The following is a 19044-nucleotide window of genomic DNA, read 5'->3' on the forward strand; positions in this document are numbered from 1 at the left end:
AGAATGTACATGAATAAAAGGTTCCTTACCTGTGTTGTTATTAGTAACACTTTTGACTGAAAAATTATAATTGAAATAATTTTAAAATATTAAATGTACTATTTACTATTAATGCTGATTGATTCATTTTTGAATTTCACTCAGTATGAGAGAATGAAAATAGACTGCTGAATTTCACTTTTTTTCTGTCAGTTTTATTTTCCAGCTCTCAAGCACTAGGTCATTGCTGTAATATCAGAGTTACAAATGCTGCAGGAGAATGTTTAAATCCAAACAAAAATCTGTATTCCTTGGAGTGAACAAAGAAAATCATAGAAACATTTCTACTAGTCTTGAGAAAATGGTGTATATCAAACTCACAGTTTGATATAAGTAATAGCACATATGCTGGTGATTTTCATACATAGATCTCAAAGCACTATACAAAGAGGGTTAGATATCATTATCTTTATTTTACAGATAGGGAAACTGAGGCACAGAGACACTAATGACTTAACCATTATCGCACAGCAGGTCAGTGACAGAGATGAGAGAAAAAAGAAAAGGAGTACTTGTGGCACCTTAGAGACTAACCAATTTATTTGAGCATGAGCTTTCGTGAGCTACAGCTCACTTCATCGGATGCATGCCGTGGAAACTGCAGCAGACTTTATTTATACACAGAGAATATGAAAAAATACCTCCTCCCACCCCACTGTCCTGCTGGTAATAGCTTATCTAAAGTGATCATCAGGTGGGCCATTTCCAGCACAAATCCAGGTTTTCTCACCCTCCAACCCCCACACAAATTCACTCTCCTGCTGGTGATAGCCCATCCAAAGTGACAACTCTTTACACAATGTGCATGATAATAAAGTTGGGCCATTTCCTGCACAAATCCAGGTTCTCTCACCCCCTCACCCCCCTCCCAAAAACCACACACACAAACTCACTATCCTGCTGGTAATAGCTCATCCAAAGTGACCATTCTCCCTACAATGTGCATAATTAAGGTGGGCCATTTCCAGCACAAATGAGATAAAATCCTGGCTACCTTGAAGTCAGTGACAAAACTCCCTTATGATATTAATACGGCTGGATTTCACCCCAGGCCTTCCAACTCTTACCCCTATGCATTATCCACTGCATCACACTGACTCCCTTTAAAAAAAACAACCTAATATTACATATTTAAGATTACTTCCAATGAGAAACAAATGTGGATTTCTGGGGTTTTTCTTTTCTTTTATTTGTTTGCTTCCTGAATGTGTTGGCATTCCCCCCCTCCGCCAATATTTTTTCTTTTTTTTTTTACATTGGAAATTCAGGTCTTGTGAGCCATGCTTTTCTTGGAAGCCTCTTGGACTACCAGAGAGCTAGGATCTTTATGACATCAGAGAAATCATGCAAATGAAACCTGATTCATTGAGATGGAAAGAGATATTTTTCTACTCTAACTGTTTAAAACCATTTGTTTGGTTGTTGGTGGTGATGCTTTTGTTTTTTAAACATCTGTTTAACAAACTCAAATACCTGAATAATCAGTGTGAAGCAAAGCTCTTGTAAATAGGGCATACCCTTGCCCTTCCAGTATGGGCTGTGAGATCTGAGAATCTACATATCCATGTCTTCCAAGAAAGACCTCTAGCAAAACAGGAAAAACAAGATTTATTTTCCTTTTATTTCTAAGGTTAAAAAAAAAAAAGAAGGTGGTGAATACCTTACAGCTTAACTACTCATGGAGTTATTCAGGGACAGCTATTATTGAATAACTCCATGTGTTGACACACCCTTACTTGGATTGTAAACTCTTTAGGTAGGGCTCCCTTTTTGTTCTGTATCTGTACAGTGCCTAGCAATGGAGTCCAGGTTCATGACTGGGGTGCCACCTTAACAAATCCTGTTAGGCCTTTTTTGTCCCTCACAAAGAAGAGCACAAGCCAAATGTTGCTATCCTTTGCAGATCACTCTTAAAGTGTTTACTGATTCCCACACCCGAACTTTTCCTCTGTGTTCCACTAATTCCTAGTTCAGTCACCTCAAGCAAGACTCCCTGAAAAATACTCCTCTTTCCTTTGCATTTATTTCCTTCAGATACTACAGCCTGACCTAATGAATTATGAGCAATATATACTGAGAATGATTCAGCTCATTTTGACTCACTCCATTGTACTTGGGTTGCATGTCTCCTCCTTTGCTTCTTTACAAGAAGGCTTTATAAAGAAAACCTTTACAAAAAATAAGGCTTTCTTTTCTGGTTGGTGTTTGCTTTAGAAAGATCAGCCTGATCTTTCATGGTTTTTCCAGAGGACTTCTTGTGGGGTGTCATAATACCTGTATTCAGAGTAACAGCTGTGTTAGTCTGTATTCGCAAAAAGAAAAGGAGTACTTGTGGCACCTTAGAGACTAACCAATTTATTTGAGCATGAGCTTTCGTGAGCTACAGCTCACTTCATCGGATGAATACCGTGGAAACTGCAGAAGACATTATATACACAGAGACCATGAAACAATACCTCCTCCCACCCCACTCTCCTGCTGGTAATAGCTTATCTAAAGTGATCATCAAGTTGGGCCATTTCCAGCACAAATCCAGGTTTTCTCACCCTCCGCCCCCCCCCCCCACACACACACAAACTCACTCTCCTGCTGGTAACAGCCCACCCAAAGTGACCACTCTCTTTAAAATGTGTATGATAATCAAGGTGGGCCATTTCCAGCACACGGTATGCATCCGATGAAGTGAGCTGTAGCTCACGAAAGCTCATGCTCAAATAAATTGGTTAGTCTCTAAGGTGCCACAAGAACTCCTTTTCTTTTTGCGAATACCTGTATTGTGAGCTTCCATAGCTCAGCTGAAGGGGTAGACATCCTTTGTCCAAACTGTTGATTCATTGGATTTTAATAAAAACAAAGAGTTCTGAACTATCTATAAACCTTTCCCATCACAATTGCTCAGACTTCAGTCTCTGTTGACTCTAGTAATGTCATCTTTTCTCTACTTATCCAATTTCTGTAAAGTCTTTTAGGATGGACAAGACCTGAATTTCAAATATAAAAAAAAAAAAGAAGGAAAATAAATTAATAAATCCTTCCCAGGACAGCAAAAGTTGGCACAAGCCCAATTTTTAAAAATCCTTTGCAGGTCAATTTTAATATTTCTCATATGCTTTCTATTGGCTATTTTGGTGATTTTTTTTATAATTGACAGGTTTCAGAGTAACAGCCGTGTTAGTCTGTATTCGCAAAAAGAAAAGGAGTACTTGTGGCACCTTAGAGACTAACCAATTTATTAGAGCATAAGCTTTCGTGAGCTACAGCTCACGAAAGCTTATGCTCTAATAAATTGGTTAGTCTCTAAGGTGCCACAAGTACTCCTTTTCTTTTTATAATTGGTATCTCAAAGTGTATTTAGTTATTTTACTCATAATTTTCATCATCAAAAAAAGATTGTGTTATGTCTCCAACAAACCTATTCTTTATTATTTAAACTGATTCTTACAGTAATCTACATTGGGCTCTGTTTTGACTTTTTTACTCCTTGTTAATCAGGAAAAAAACATTTTCTCTGAAATGTAGTTGAGAAAAATGTTTGTCATTCAATAGTTTCTTTTCCAGCAATGTATGTAACATAATTGTGTAAGCCCTTTACACTGCTGCTCTTTCAAAGACAGAAACATCTTTAAATATGGGACATTTTTGGCCATTACAGTGTCTGACTTTATTACACAGGGCATAGTTGGCCTGTGGAACTCATTGTCTCAACATATTATGGAGATGCAGAGTAAAGTGGGATTCAAAGCAGGCTGAGATGTATCTGAGTAAGAAAATATCTGCAGGGACATTGGATAGGATCAGCTCTTATAAAGAATATCAGACCTACTAGTTTATGGATCAAACAAACACTAACTGCTTGCATTAAGAAATACCTTCCCCTGTAAGCACATGTTTGTATAGTTATGGTGGACTTTGCAGCTTCATGTGAAGCATCTGGTAATGGCCCCTGTTGGAGACAGAATACCAGACCAGAGGGACCAGCTGCTGCCCTTTGTGTAGCAAGTTCCTTTCACTCATTCTCATGTGAACAATCCATGTCATTGGTTTAACTATTAACCATTAAGTACCTACAGGGTGAGTCACTGCGCTGGTGGACCGTTAGGTATTTTGGCTGCCACACTGTAGAAACTGGGTCTCTGTCACCTTAGCAGCACCAGGTGAGAAAGGAATTGAGACTGTGACCCATAGGTAGGTCACCAACATGGCAATGCAGCGCATAAGCCCCTTTAGAGCCCCCTGGCCCAGCTCACTGAGGAGTGCTCTGCTCTGCCATAAAAAGCAGATGGGAGACAGAGGATGGAGATCCTGAGATGGGGAAGTCTGGTTTATAAGAGATTCCACAAGCTTTGGATTGAGGGTTTATTGCTGTTCTCAAGGGAGTTGGGAGATGAGCCAGGTCTGGGTGATGGGGAAGGTGCCTGTTGTCGTCACTTGGTCTCACAGGTTCCCTGGGGTGTGGGTAGTGGGGAAAAGCACTGCTGCCTAGTAGGCAATCATGAAACGCAGGTAGACATTCAGGTTGTCTTCATCCATGAGCATGGCAATGATTTCTGGTTCTATGTCACGCATAAAAAAAAGAGCATGATGCTGCCTGTGTTCAAGGAGATGGCCAGATCCAACAGCAAATCCTTCACCACTGCGTTCCTCAGTCTTTGTGCATCCTCGTTCTGCACCATGTCAATCACCTCCATGCCTTCCCCTGTTGACGAGGCCACAAAGGTTTCTTCCATTTGCTCCCAGCCTGCAACCCGAGAGGGGGAATAAGCTCTCCTCTCTGCCTCTCTCAGTCCTCTCTGCCTCTTTCACTGTCCATCCTGTCTGTTCTCTCATTCTTTTTGGTCTCTTACTGCTTCTATGTCTGTCTCTCCTCTCCTCCCACTCCTTTCTCCATTCTCTCCCTCAATTCCTCCTCACCCCATCTCCATGCTCTCACTCCTTCACTCCCTTCTGTACTCAGTCCCCTCCAGCTCCCTAACTGCTTCCCCTCCTGTTCCCTTTTCTCTCTTCCGAACTCCCTCCCCTCACTATCCTTCCTCTCCCTAGACATGTCCCCTTAGCCCATCCCTCACCATATTGTTGTCATAGCTGCCAAATTCTATGTAGCTCCTTGTGTGACATGCTTATGGATTTGTGTGAAGTGAATGAACTTTTTCTACACCAGCAAAATCATCTAATGCTAATAAATGAAAGCTAATGCTAGTAAATGAATGCTACACTGTCATCCGAGGCTATGAAGGTGCTCTCACCCACCTGTGACCCAAGATCATTATAGATGGGGAAACCGAGGCAAAGAAGAGGGATGAGACTTGCCCAAGGTCCTACCGCAAGTCAGTGGCAGATCTGGCAATGGAACTCTGGAGTTCCAGGCCTGTGCATGAGCCACATGACCCTACAGCATTTTCCCTCCTCCCTTTCCCTTTCTCAACAACAATCTCTCATCTAGTCCCTCCTACCTTTATTTCTTCATGGTTGGCCCTCTCTCTCTCTTTGGTCTCTCCCATCCCTTTCACCTCCCCTTTTCTGCCTTCCCTCTTCCCACAGGGATCCAGTGCCCCTCTCCCAGAGCCTTTGCTCTCCCTGAACTTGTGAACTCTGGTCCCATCTCCCTCATTGCACAGAAGGCTGCTGGAGGTGGAATGTGCACAAGCTCACAGCCTGCTCACTTCTCTCTCCCCAAGTGAGGTAGAAAGCAGTGGGGCCAAGTGAGGGTGGGGCAAGGGGAGGAAGCCTTGGATGCCTGTTCAGAGAAGGTCTGAGAGCAAGCCCTGCTGGGAAGGGGAGCTGAGCGGATGAAGGGGAAACCTTGCTCCCTGCCTATGAGTGGCATTTCAGCTGGCATGAGTGAGAAAATGGCAGGACTGTATCATTTAGTAATTATATTTGTAACACCGACACTCCTGGATGGGTCATCAGCAGCGGGGAGCAAACCTGAGACCTCTGGATCTTAATGCAGGAGCCCTCTGCTGCCTGAGCTAAAAGACAGAATTTTCAGCAACAGTTGCAGCAGGCTTACCAATTTCTAGTTGGCCTAGCCATCCCTAGAGAAGGACAGAGTGCCAGACTGGGTATGCATCATTTACATATCATAGTACCACTCAGAGGCCCTGGTCCAGAGTAGGGCCTTATTGAGTTGAGGCATTGCACCTATAGATAACTAAAAAACAAGCTCCTCTGAAATCGCCTCTCTTTATATGTACCCTTCCCTTATGCTGTCACTTCTTATCACCTTTCTTCCCTCCCCATCCCATTCCTTTTTCCCTCTCATTCCTCTTTGCCAACCCCATTCCCGCTTTTCTATCCATTCCCCTCCCTCTTTCTCCATCTCTAGCTGTCCCCTTGAACCCTCCCTTTTTTTTAAATCCTCACACTCTAACCCCTCCTTCACCACATCCTTTCTTCCTTCCCACTCTGCCATCTTCTCAGTCCATCCTCTCTCCTCATTGTCTCTCCACATAGGAAAGCCAGAGACAGCCTCTCTAACCTGGTGGTGAGCTCCTTCCCTCAAGCTTCCTGTCCTTGACTCCATGGAGCATGGTCTGGCTTTTTGATGGTATGAAGGCATCAGAGAACACCAAGAAGTGGGTGGCCAGGAGTGCGGCCAACAGATGGATGGTGTACCCCAGGGAAACCATCAGGATTGGATCACCCCTCCTCCACCTCTCCCGTCCAGCAGGAGATGCCTGTACTCATTGCCCCTTGAATTAATGAAGGACCCAGGATCCTCCTGGCAGACTGACTCCAGCTCAGGGTGGGCTATGACATCACTAGGCCCTTGTGACATACCGTGATGTCATACTCTGTTGTGCATCTGCCCTGTGAACTGGGGGTGGTGGGGGGAGGAAGAGTCCCCTTCAGAATGGAGCAAGGACTCACTGCTAACAAGAACCTAGAATATGGAGAGAGTGGGAAAGCACTTTGGGAATCTGTCAGATCATGATTTACTTACAGCAAAGACTGTACAAAACTAAAAGGGAGGCTAAGGAAATTGGGCTAGCAAACTCTAAGACCATAATTAAAGGGAGACCACTGATCTGAAAATCACACTTCACTCTGAACATGTTGTACCTATGATTGTTACAAGTTTCACTTCATACATTATAACAGAAACTGACTTCACAAATCATATTTGTCTCTGTTTTTGTGCCAGGGGGAAGGGATTGTGTAGTAGTTTCCCTGTATTACCAGTTAGCTAGAATCCCTGTTGTTTGTACAGATCTTTCACACAGCACCAGTGGAGAGAATTCAGAGTAACAGCTGCGTTGGTCTGTATTCGCAAAAAGAAAAGGAGGACTTGTGGCACCTTAGAGACTAACCAATTTATTTGAGCATAATCTTTCGTGAGCTGCAGTGAAGTGAAGCTGTAGCTCACGAAAGCTCACGCTCAAATAAATTGGTTAGTCTCTAAGGTGCCACAAGTACTCCTTTTCTTTTAGTGGAGAGAATCACATTTTTAAAAATAGGAAAATGTGCTTGTAAAACCATAAAAAATGTGAAAGGGACTCAGGGGCAGAGGTGGGATCTAAAACTACATTCTACTTAAGAAGGAGATGACTAGATTTCAAGATGCTTTAAATAGAAGCATATGCCCTAAAACAGCCTCCAGATGGTGCTCTAGCATCATCAGTGAAGAGACACAGCTGCTGTTATTGAGTAGTTTTATATTATAGATGAAAAAGTTATTTTAGGTCATGTCTTGTCCATCACTTCTCTTTCCCCCAGCCTCTAGTGGATTGTCCACTACAGTTTAGCGTTCAGGTCTTTGTCTGGACCACAGTTATATGTCTCAAGTGATGGGGTTTCCAGAGTGTGGCTTGGGAAGCAATTTTCTCTAATAATTTTCAGACTCACGGTGTAACCACAACTCCATTTGCCGTTAGGAGATGCTGACAAAGTTTGTGGAATTTTAAGCAGAAAGTTTTGCACCATCATTTATAGGCTGGTCCTCTGCCCTTTGCCCTCCCGCCCCTGCACATTTTCTTATTCCTCCTATTTGTTTCACATTTTCTACCTTTCATCTATTACTATGGGACAGGCTCCTGGGCTATTTACTCTTTCCTGGATATAACTGTTGGGCAGTAGCCAGTTAACAAACTTATCTGTGTCAAACCCAAAGTAATCTTACACTCTTTCTTCGGGGATGCTGCTTCTACTCTCAGGTATTTGCTTCTTTCCTGGGTGCCTGGGATTTTTAGCCTTATGCTCAGGATACCATTTCTTTCAAGCCTAGGAATTTATCAGAAGACTGAATGGGCTGGAATATGATTTTCTACATCCTGGGATGTTCTGCGGCCATCTCCAGATTCCTGACTGGGACTTTGAAACAATCCAAAAAGAGACTTGCCCCAGGTAATCTTTCCCTGTTTCTACCATGAGCCCAGGCCATGCTGGCTGGGACAAGACTTCAGGAGTTTGTGGCCAAATGTTCACAAAGGCTCAGCACAGTGACGGCCATTAGTGCCACAATAGGACCTGCAGTGTGCTGAGCTCCCTTGAATATCTGGCCTTTAATGAGTGCTGTATATATGTCCTGCCGTGCAGGTGAGACCAATAAAGATCACTGTTTATGAATACCACTATCAAGTCTCAGTGCCTTGATTCAAGGATACTCTAGTACACAAGACACCACAGGTTCCATATGATCCCCAGATATAGGCAGTGCACACCGGATGGCTCAAGGGGAATGAGATTGGGCTATGGAGTTTTTCATTTCTTGATCACTACTTGCAATCAACTTGTCCCTGTTTAAAATGGGTGCAGTCGCTGGAAAGGTAACTCCCAGGAGCATGTTCCCTACAGAGACCCCAGGGGACCAACTGGACCCTGTTCCCAATTTAAGGATGGTGTAGTGTGTATCCCAGTGGTCTATCCCTATGGGGACATATTTATTGTTTAAAGGAGGTGCAGTACCTAGGGAGCTGAGTCCTAGGTTAGAAACTCATGGGCCCATGTCATAAATATAAAGGGAAGGGTAATCACCTTTCTGTATACAGTGCTATAAAATCCCTCCAGGCCAGAAGCAACATCCTGTTACCTGTAAAGAGTTAAGAAGCTCAGCTAACCTGGCTGGCACCTGACCCAAAGAACCAATACGGGGAGAAGATACTTTCAAATCTTGGGGTGGGGGTGGGAAGGCTTTTGTTTGTGCTCTTTGTTTACATGGTTGTTCTCTCTTGGGACTGAGAGAGGTCAGACAGAAATCCATCTTCTCCAACCCATCCTAATCCAAGTCTCCAATATTGCAACCAGTATAGGTAAGCCAGGCAAGGCGGATTAGTTTATCTTTTGTTTTATGTGAATTTTCTCTTTGTTAAGAGGGAGGTTTATTCCTGTTTTCTGTAACTTTAAGGTTTTGCCCAGAGAAGGATCCTCTGTGTTTTGAATCTGAATACCCTGTAAAGTATTTTCCATCCTGATTTTACAGAGATGATTTTTACCTTTTTTTTTTTAAAATAAAATCCTTCTTTTAAGAACCTGACTGATTTTTCCATTGTTCCAAGATCCAGGGGTTTGGGTCTTTGATGATTTTGTAACCAATTGGTTAGGATATTATTCTCAAGCCTCCCCAGGAAAAGGGGTGTGTAGGGCTTGGGGGGATATTTTGGGGGACGACATCTCCAAGTGGTCTCTTTCCCTGATTCTTTGTTTAAAACGCTTGGTGGTGGCAGCATACTGTTCAAGGACAAGGCAAAGTTTATACCTTGGGGAAGTTTTTAACCTAAGCTGGTAAGAATAAGCTTAGGGGGTCTTCCATGCGGGTCCCCACATCTGTACCCTAGAGTTCAGAGTGGGGAAGGAACCCTGACAGCCCATGAAACGGGAACAGGATGATTGTATTATCTTCCCCTGATTACACAAAGGTCTGGCCACTCTGCTTTCACTTAACCCACAGAAAAATGAATCTGGCAGCAGAGCAGACACGTAACTGAGATAGCACTAACCCATACAGAGGTGCTGTAGAGAGTGATAGGACTTTGGGCTAATGCCAGCACTACTTAAAAACAGTTCTTGACTGAGCAAAAAAATCAGGAAGTAAAATTCCTAAAAATAGAGACTCTGTGCAGGGTGGAACTGGGGGGCACCGATTGGTGAGGAAGAGGCAAGTTGCCTTAGCAGCCGCATCAGAAAGAGGTGCTCAGGCACCACCCTTCCAGCACTTGAGTGTATATTGCTCTGACTCTATGCTCCCATCCCCAGATACAGGCAGGTACTCTCGTCGGAGGAAGCTCAGGGTCTGTAAGGAACTGGGAGGCATTGGGGCAGTGGGATATTTTTGCCTAGGCCATCAAGCTAATAAAACACTCAGCACAGCGAAATTATGAGTGAGGCAATACACACAGGGGAGGAGCCTGGTAATTTCATAAGGCTCCCAAGCAACTAGTATGGTGCAATCCAGTGTTTTCCCACATTTTGAAAGCTGACTTCCCCCACCTCCCCCTTCAGGAAAATGACCCCAATCATGGTCTGTTGCTAAAGGCCTGCCCAGCTTCTGCTCTGGTCAGCTAGTCCTTCATGCCCATCCCCACCCCCATGTTTGGGAAATGCTGGTGTCAATCTTAGCAATATGATTCTTCATAGTCTTTCCTACATGCTGTGATGAACAGCATTCTCCTTTGGCAAATCTCCCTTGGTTCATCATAGGGCCCCTGCCTGGAAGGCTTTAGCAAGTTCACCAGCCAAGCCCCCTGCTGTGGAGGGTTAAGTTATCCCTCCCGCCTGTAACCTCCTCCAGAGATCTGCAGCAATAGTTCAGGTCCAACCATGTGCTCAGATGCACAACTTTAACTCTGACCTTGTATTTTCTCCTGTACAGACAACACACTGTAGATGGTTCCACTACTTGTCTGTGTATAGCACCAGGCCAACTGAATGTTTAAACTTTTATATATATTTTTTCAGTGAAAGGGATATGGGTCAGCTGGGATGTTGGGATCTGGATTGAACAGCAGGTTGTTCAGAGGTGGGATTTTGGTTTGTGTCCCGAATGAAACCCTAATAAAAATAAGTATCAGAGAGACTTTAGCGATGTACACAATACCACTTAAGTTGGCAAAATTTATGTTGTTCAGGGGTGTGAATATTCCACCTTCCCGAGTGACATAAGTTACGGTGGCCTAAGCACCAGTGTGCACAGCGCTATGTTAGCGGGAGCGCTTTTCCCACCGACATAGCTACTGACGCTTGTTGGGGATGGATTAATTATGTCGATGGGAGAGCTGTCTCCCACTGGCATAGAACGGCTACACGAGAGATCTCCAAGCAGCACGGCTGCATCAGTACAGCTGTGCCACTGTAAACTCTCTAGTGTAGGCATAGCCAGAGTAAAAAGGGGAAAAGGGAAGAGTGAGAGTGGGGGCTTGACTACACTAGGAAGTTTTACCACTTTAGCTGTGCCAGTATAATGAAATCCACTTCACCTCACCCCTAAGTATAGATATAGTTATATTGGTCTAAAGGTGCTTATACTAGTATAGCTGAGACCATGTATGCACTAGGAAGGCTTTACCAGTATAAGAATACCAGTGCACTATACTAGCCAAGTGTTCCTAGTAGGGATGCAGCTTATGTCAGAAAAGCTGCACATTTGTGAACATAGCTTCTACCACCCCCCCACCCCCCTCCCACGTGAAATAAGCTATACCTATAAAAGTGCAGATCTGCTGCTATAACTTTTGCCAGCACAGCTCAGTTGGTCAGGGATCACACCTCTTCACACTCCCTGAGCAACCGAGCTGAGTCAGCAGAAGTCTGTAGTCTAGAGTTGGCCTTATTCTGGTTCAGTTAGGGGAATAACTTGTACCAGTATAAGGCCCCTTCTTACTGAAATAACTGTGTCCACACTAGGGGCTTTTATTTATACAACTAGTTTGGTTTAAAAAAATCACCCCTTTAATCAAACTAATTATACCAATAACACTTTTAAGTGTAGTCCAGGCCTAAGAGAATGAGACCAGGAGACAGGGAGAGGGTGTGAATCAGATGAGGGGGGGGGCAGGAGAGAAAGGAGGGGGGGCAGGAGAGACAAGGTGTGGAGAAAGTGAATATGGAAGTGTTATTTACCCCTTCACATAACACAAGAACCAGGGATCACCCAATGAAATTAATAGGGAGCAGGTTTAAACCGAACAAAAGCAAGTATTTATTCACACAACACAGTCAACCTGTGGAACTTGATGCCATGGGATGTTGTGAGGGAGAAAAGTAAAACTGGGTTCAAAAAAGAATTAGATAAGTTCCTGGAGAACAGGTCCATCAATGGCAATTAGCCAAGATGGTCAGGGATGCAACCCCATGCTCTGAGTGTTCCTAACCCTTTGACTGCCAGAAACAGGGACTGAATGACAGAGGATGGATCACTCAATAATTGCCCAGTTCTGTTCATTCCCTCTGAAGCATCTGGCATGGGCCACACTCAGAGGACAGGATACTGGGCTAGAAGGACCATTTATTTGCCCCAGTATGGCCGTTCTTATGTTCTTAAGTAAAGAGAGAGAGGTTAGCAGGTGTGTGTTGGAGTGGGGAGGGAGGGGGTGAAAGCCCCCTGGCTCTGACATTGCAGTGTGAATGGCCATTCTGCATTGCTGGCTTCCCTGTCTGAGCTAATTGTTCTTTGTACTCAGAATCTCCTCACGCTTGGACTCCCCCAGCCTGCGCTCTTACAGATTGCAAGGCAGATTAAACACCACTTACCATTTCTGAACTAGGTCGGCTTCCCCTGTGCCCCTGGAAACCTCACCGCACTCTTCCCCCTCCTGCAGTGGCAATAGCCCCATTCTGCTAATATCAACCCTGACTCCTACAAGCTACCAACCCCGGCCCACCCCCGCTCTTCACCATCCAAAGCCAGAAACAACTGAATTTCTGTGCCCCTTGCAATGGAGTCTAGGTGCAGCTCCTATAGCCCTTGCAGAAGGCAGCCCCAGGTGCGAGAGAATAGCCTGACTGGATCTAGGGTTGCCAGTCATCCAGTTTTCCACCGGAACATCCAGTCGAAAAGGGACCCTGTGGCTCTCGTTGGTACCACCAACTGGGCCATTAAAAGTCCAGTTGGCGATGCAGCAGGGGCCCGGGGCTAAGGCAGGCTCCCTGCCTGCCCTAGTTCCACACAGCTCCCAGAAGTAGCTTCCAGGTCCCTGCAGCCCCTAAATGTATGGGCAACCATGGAGACTCCGTGCACTGCCCCCACCCCTTGGGAAGGCTCTGCAGCTCCCATTGGCCAGGAACCACGACCAATGGGCGCTGCGGGGGTGGCGCCTGCGGGTGCGAGGGCAGTGTGCGGAGCCTCCCTGGCTGCCCATGCACCTAGGGACCGCACTTCAGGGACCTGGCAGCCGCTTCCTGGGAGCTGCAGTAAACACCATTGGGACCCCGCACTCTGAATCCCCCCCACATTCCAACCCGCTGCCCCAGCCCAGTGAAAGTGAGTGAGGGTGGGACAGAGCGAGCGACGGGGGGATGGGGGATGGAGCAAGTGGGATTGGGGCCGCGGGGAAGGTGGGAGGAAGGGGTGTTTAGTTTTGTGTGATTAGAAATTTGGCAACCCTAACTGGATTCCTGTGCCCCCTAAATGGATTCTGGGATAAGCTGCTTAGAAGAGAAAGGAGGAATGAAGCAATGAAGTAGCAATGTAGGAAAGTAGCAATGAAGTAGGAGGAAGCCCAGGACAAGGGCATTCAGGGGGTTTGCAGGTGACTACATCTTTCAGGGCTCTACCTAGCAAGTGCTCTCTGACATGATCTAAAGGGAGGGAGAAACAAAGGCCATATTTCCCAGCCACTCTCCAACAGAGGCAGGTCCAGCCACTGCACATGGATCAGCAGTGGGAGAGGGCTAGGACAGAAGGGTTAATGTACCCTCTTCCCCGCCAAGGTGAGTGAGCTGGCACATGAAATCCAGTCAAGCAGCTCTACGGTCCAGTGGAGCACAGAGCCATCAGCCACACCAGGGGGATTATTACTCTCCACATCTGATGACTCTCCTCTTTTGAGGCCGAACTCCAATACATTTGCAGGGGGGAGGTGGAGAGGCTGTAAAGTCATTCCCAAGATGTGGGAGTGAAAGCCTCGAGGCAAAAAGCAGCCAGTGGAGGGAAGAAAAGAAATGGATTGAGAGATCATATCAGTGAGGTTTCTGCATCCTCCCCCCAGGTGCTGCTCCTCAAAGGACAGGAGAGAGTTAAATTACACAAAGACTCCCACAACCTGTCTGTGAGCACCAGGTGCAGCAGGCTGGGACACTGGCAGAATTAGGGGACTATGGGGGCCCAGAGCTGGGATAGAATGGAGGTTGCAGGGCAGGACTGTGGGGGAAAGAGGGAAGGGGTGGAGGACTGAATCAGCAAGGAGTGCATTTAATTTGGATTGAGGTGCATTTGTGAAGTTACACAGGGACAGGAAGTCAGGCAGACTGAACTGCAGGTCAGCAAAGCAGTGCATTGGCACAGGTGTGTTGGGAGTACTGCACTAGGAGTACTAGGGGGTGCTGCAGGTCAGAGACAGGTACATTAGGAAAGCTCTATGGGAGCCCCACGACTGGACTAGTAGGGAATGTTACTGGTATGGACTAAGTGACATTGGCAGAGCTGTGGGGGAAAGTGGCCAGGGCTGGAATAGAAGTGGGTGCTGCAGATCAGAATGTAAACCTATTGGGATGGAGGTGAAGGAGTTCGTACCAGGCTCCAGGGGAATTGTCAATGAAGTGCCTCAGTCCAGAGCCCACAGTAAGACTGGCACAGTGATTACAGACTGTGATAGGAACAGCATGGTATCTGTGCTGGGAGTCAGTGAGTACACTGCAAGGTCTGAGTGGCCATTCCCCCTGGGACAGATAATCCATTACAGCTCTCTGTCCTGCTTATTATAAGGGTGTTAAGCAATTCTGCCAGAATCTGTTTTTCATGCTTCTCATATGCATTCCACCTCTAGGCATGCCCTCTTAGCTCTTTGTTTTCTCATGCAGCATTCATGGCCTGTAAGGGGGACTTGGGGGAAAGGGCAAAGTAGTACAGAAACCTGACATGGGGGTTCAGCAAATAACCCCTTTCCAGCTCTGACACAGAGAAAACATCCTGCTGCTTCTCTTACTGCAAGTGCCAGCAGTTGACAAATAACAAGCCTGAGACCCTGTTACCCCAGTGTATGGCTTGCTTCTCTCTCCTTAGCTGCCTGTAGCAATAAGATGGAAGTTATGGTGATTTGTGAGCTATAAGAAAGTCATTTTAGAAGCTTTGCACAGACTGTGTCAGACATATGTTTCCTCTGCAAACTTATCTTCCTCCTCAGCATTGTGCATGAATGCCACTTCCTTACCTTGCCCTCTGCCTCTCTCATCCGGGCTTCCATCTTCTCCTCTTGCCTTAATTAGCATTACAACAGTTTTTAAAATATAATAAAAAACCTATAGGGGCTACCTGCCATAAATTACCAAACAAAACTAGATTCCCCACAGAACACCAAACTCCCCTCTCTTCACACAGCTGATTTCTCACAAAGGCCACCCTCCTCAGCAGTCCATGTGAATAGATGGGACTTACAGCATGCTCTGAGGATCAGGAGACTAGCAGTAACATTTTCAAAAGCACCTAAGTGATACAGGAGCCTAAGTCCCATTTTTAAAAGTGACTTAGGGACTTAGGAACCTTAATCTAATTGAAAGTCAATGGAACTTAAGTTCCAGAGTTCCAAGTTATCAAGTCATATTGTTTAAGGCCACAGGGGCCCACCAGATCATCCAGTCTGACCTCCAGTACATCACAGGCCACCAACATCTGCACACTTAACCCAACAACCAAAAAGAGACCAAAGTATTACAGCCCCAGGAGACTAGAATCATAGAATCATAGAATATCAGGGTTGGAAGGGACCTCAGGAGGTCATCTAGTCCAACCCCCTGCTCAAAGCAGGACCGATCCCCAATTAAATCATCCCAGCCAGGGCTTTGTCAAGCCTGACCTTAAAAACTTCTAAGGAAGGAGATTCCACCACCTCCCTAGGTAACGCATTCCAGTGCTTCACCACCCTCCTAGTGAAAAAGTTTTTCCTAATATCCAACCTAAATCTCCCCCACTGCAACTTGAGACCATTACTCCTTATTCTGTCATCTGCTACCTCTGAGAACAGTCTAGAGCCATCCTCTTTGGAACCCCCTTTCAGGTAGCTGAAAGCAGCTATCAAATCCCCCCTCATTCTTCTCTTCCGTAGACTAAACTAGACTAGTATGTGCCAGAAGCAGAAAATAGGAGTGACCAAGTGCCCGAGCCCCCTACAGTGGAAGGGAAATGAGTGCCTGAGTCACTGTTAAAAATGAGACTTAGGTTACTAAGTCACTTAGGTGGTTTGGAAAATTTTACATGTGGAGGTAATTTGGATTCGTGGAAGTCTGTGCCAGAGCAGAGGGCCTCTAACAGAGAACACTCTACTGCCAGCCCCATCTCTTAAATGGAGGGGCAGCCTCTGCGAATCATAACTGTGGCAGTATGGTATGAGGGGAGAGGCCAGGTCTCAAGTTGCAGCTGTGATTACTGCAGCTCCTTTAGAATCATAGAAGATTAGGGTTGGAAGAGACCTCAGGAGGTCATCTAGTCCAACCCTCTGCTCAAAGCAGGACCAACACCAGCTAAATCATCCCATCCAAGGCTTTGTCAAGCCGGGCCTTAAAAACCTCTAAGAATGGTGATTTCACCACCTCCCTAGGTAACCCATTCCAGTGCTTCACCACACTCCTAGTGAAATAGTGTTTCCTAATATCCTACCTAGATCTCCCCCACTGCAACTTGAGACCATTGGTTCTTGTTCTGTCTTCTGCCACCACTGAGAACAGCCGAGCTCCATCCTCTTTGGAATCCCCCTTCTGGTAATTGAAGGCTGCTATCAAACCCCCACTCACTCTTCTGACTCTTCTCACCCAGTTCCCTCAGCCTCTCCTCGTAAGCCATGTGCCCCAGCCCCCTAATAATTTTCATTGCCCTCTGCTGGACTCTATCCAATTTGTCCACATCCCTTCTGTAGTGGGGGGACCAAAACTGGATGCAATACTCCAGGTGTGGCCTCACCAGTGCCGAATAGAGGGGAATAATCACATCCCTCGATCTCCTGGCAATGCTCCTACTAATACAGCCCAATATGCCATTGGCCTTCTTGGCAAAAAGGTTCTCATCCACTTCTCGTCTGCTTCTCGTCCACTGAAATCCCCAGGGCCTTTTCTGCAGAGCTGCTGCTTAGCCAGTCGGCCCCCCACTCTGTAGTGGTGCATGGCATTCTTCCTTCCTAAGTGCAAAGCTCTGCACTTGTCCATGCTGAACTTCATCAGATTTCTTTTGGCCCAATCCTCCAATTTCTCTAGGTCACTCTGGACCCTATCTCTACCCTTCAGCATATCTACCACTCCCCACAGCTTATTGTCATCTGTGAACTTGCTGAGGGTGCAACTAATCACATCATCATTAATAAAGATGTTGAACAAAACTGGCCCCTGTGGTTCCCAGTTCACTGACATTAGAATCATGAGGCAGGTCCCAGAAAATAATGACACTGGCTTTAAAAGCCTGAGATTTTTTAAATAATACATTCTGGGTCGTTCTGGTTTCTGAGTACACTTGGTTCAGGTTTTTCTCTGGCTAGCAACTTATTTTTTAAAATAAAAGAAAGCAAAGATTTTTGTGTAATCACTTGACTCCAGGATCTGGAGCGTGAAGAAAAACACCAAATAGTGTGAAATGCATGCTAAAATCACAAGACTGGGCAACATCTCTTGTTTCTTTCTACTCTCTTCCCTTGCTCCCTTTGTTCGTCTGGTAACAATCCCTCCTCTGTCTCCTGACACATTATTGCTACTCTCAGAGTGGAAGCCTCTGCAGAAGACAACCTCTATCTATTTTCCACCTCATTAGCTTGCCATCCCTTTTCAGATCTCCACTAAAATGTATCTTCTTTCTATTGAACATGAGGCAACTTGACTGAGTGGCTCAAGCACAGGACTAGGGAAGGATTCTTCTCCCCCAGCCCAGCCCAGCATGGCCCGGCCCCTGTACCAACATTAAAACCCAAGTAACACTCTGTAGCTGGTAGGGAAAAAGAGAGAATTCCCTCATCACAGGTACTGCATAAAGCACCCAAGGTAGTTCTCTGAAGGACACTGCACAAGCCCAGGTAGTGGGCATGCCAAGGGTGGAGGGAGCTGAGAGTGAGATGGAGGAAGGAGCATGCCCATAGCACAGTTTTATGACATTACCAGCAGTGCTACTGCTCATAGGGCAGCCTGAAAATTTACTATATCTTAGAGACCTCCTGTCCCCCAGGGCTGCCCAAAGTGTGAGAAGCATTGAAGTGGATTAAAGACACCTTAGCTCTGTGCACCTGAACTGTGAGTTCTGAGTTGTGCCTCTCATTGTCAGGCTCCGCCACAGACTTCCTTGGATGAGTCACTCAACCAAAAATTGGAAAGAACCCTACTTGCCCACTTTCCTGGGAATACGGCTAACTCTGTCTCCACTGCATGGAGCAGGGGAAAGTCTCTTCTGTCTGAAGCTGCTCACACAATCTGTCTGTTGCAACTCCTTCCCACGTCATAGAATATCAGGGTTGGAAGGGCCCTCAGGAGGTCATCTAGTCCAACCCTCTGCTCAAAGCATGACCAATCCCCAATTTTTGGCCCAGATCCCTAAATGGCCCCCTCAAGGATTGAGCTGACAACCTTGGGTTTAGCAGGGCAATGCTCAAACAACTGAGCTCTCCCTCCCTCAACCCAAAGGGAGAAATAAATTTGGGAAAGCAGCGAGGAAAGTAACAGTCAGTAGTGGCACTTATGTCATGTACCAGAAGATGGGGTAAGTAAGATGAGACAATAAGGGGTGAGCAGAGACCCCAAGCATTCAAAAATCATGTGTAAGACTCTCAAAAAAATCACAAGATTGTCTTTAAAATAACGGGATTTTTTTTTTTAAAGTTGAGCTAGTTTTGCTTGCCTTCTGTTTTTCAGCCTTAGGGTCCATGTTTTCAGATGTTTGTCTGCACA

The sequence above is a fragment of the Lepidochelys olivacea genome (genome assembly GCF_965140295.1).
Source record: "Lepidochelys olivacea isolate rLepOli2 genome assembly, chromosome: 1".
Classification (NCBI taxonomy): Eukaryota; Metazoa; Chordata; order Testudines; family Cheloniidae; genus Lepidochelys; species Lepidochelys olivacea.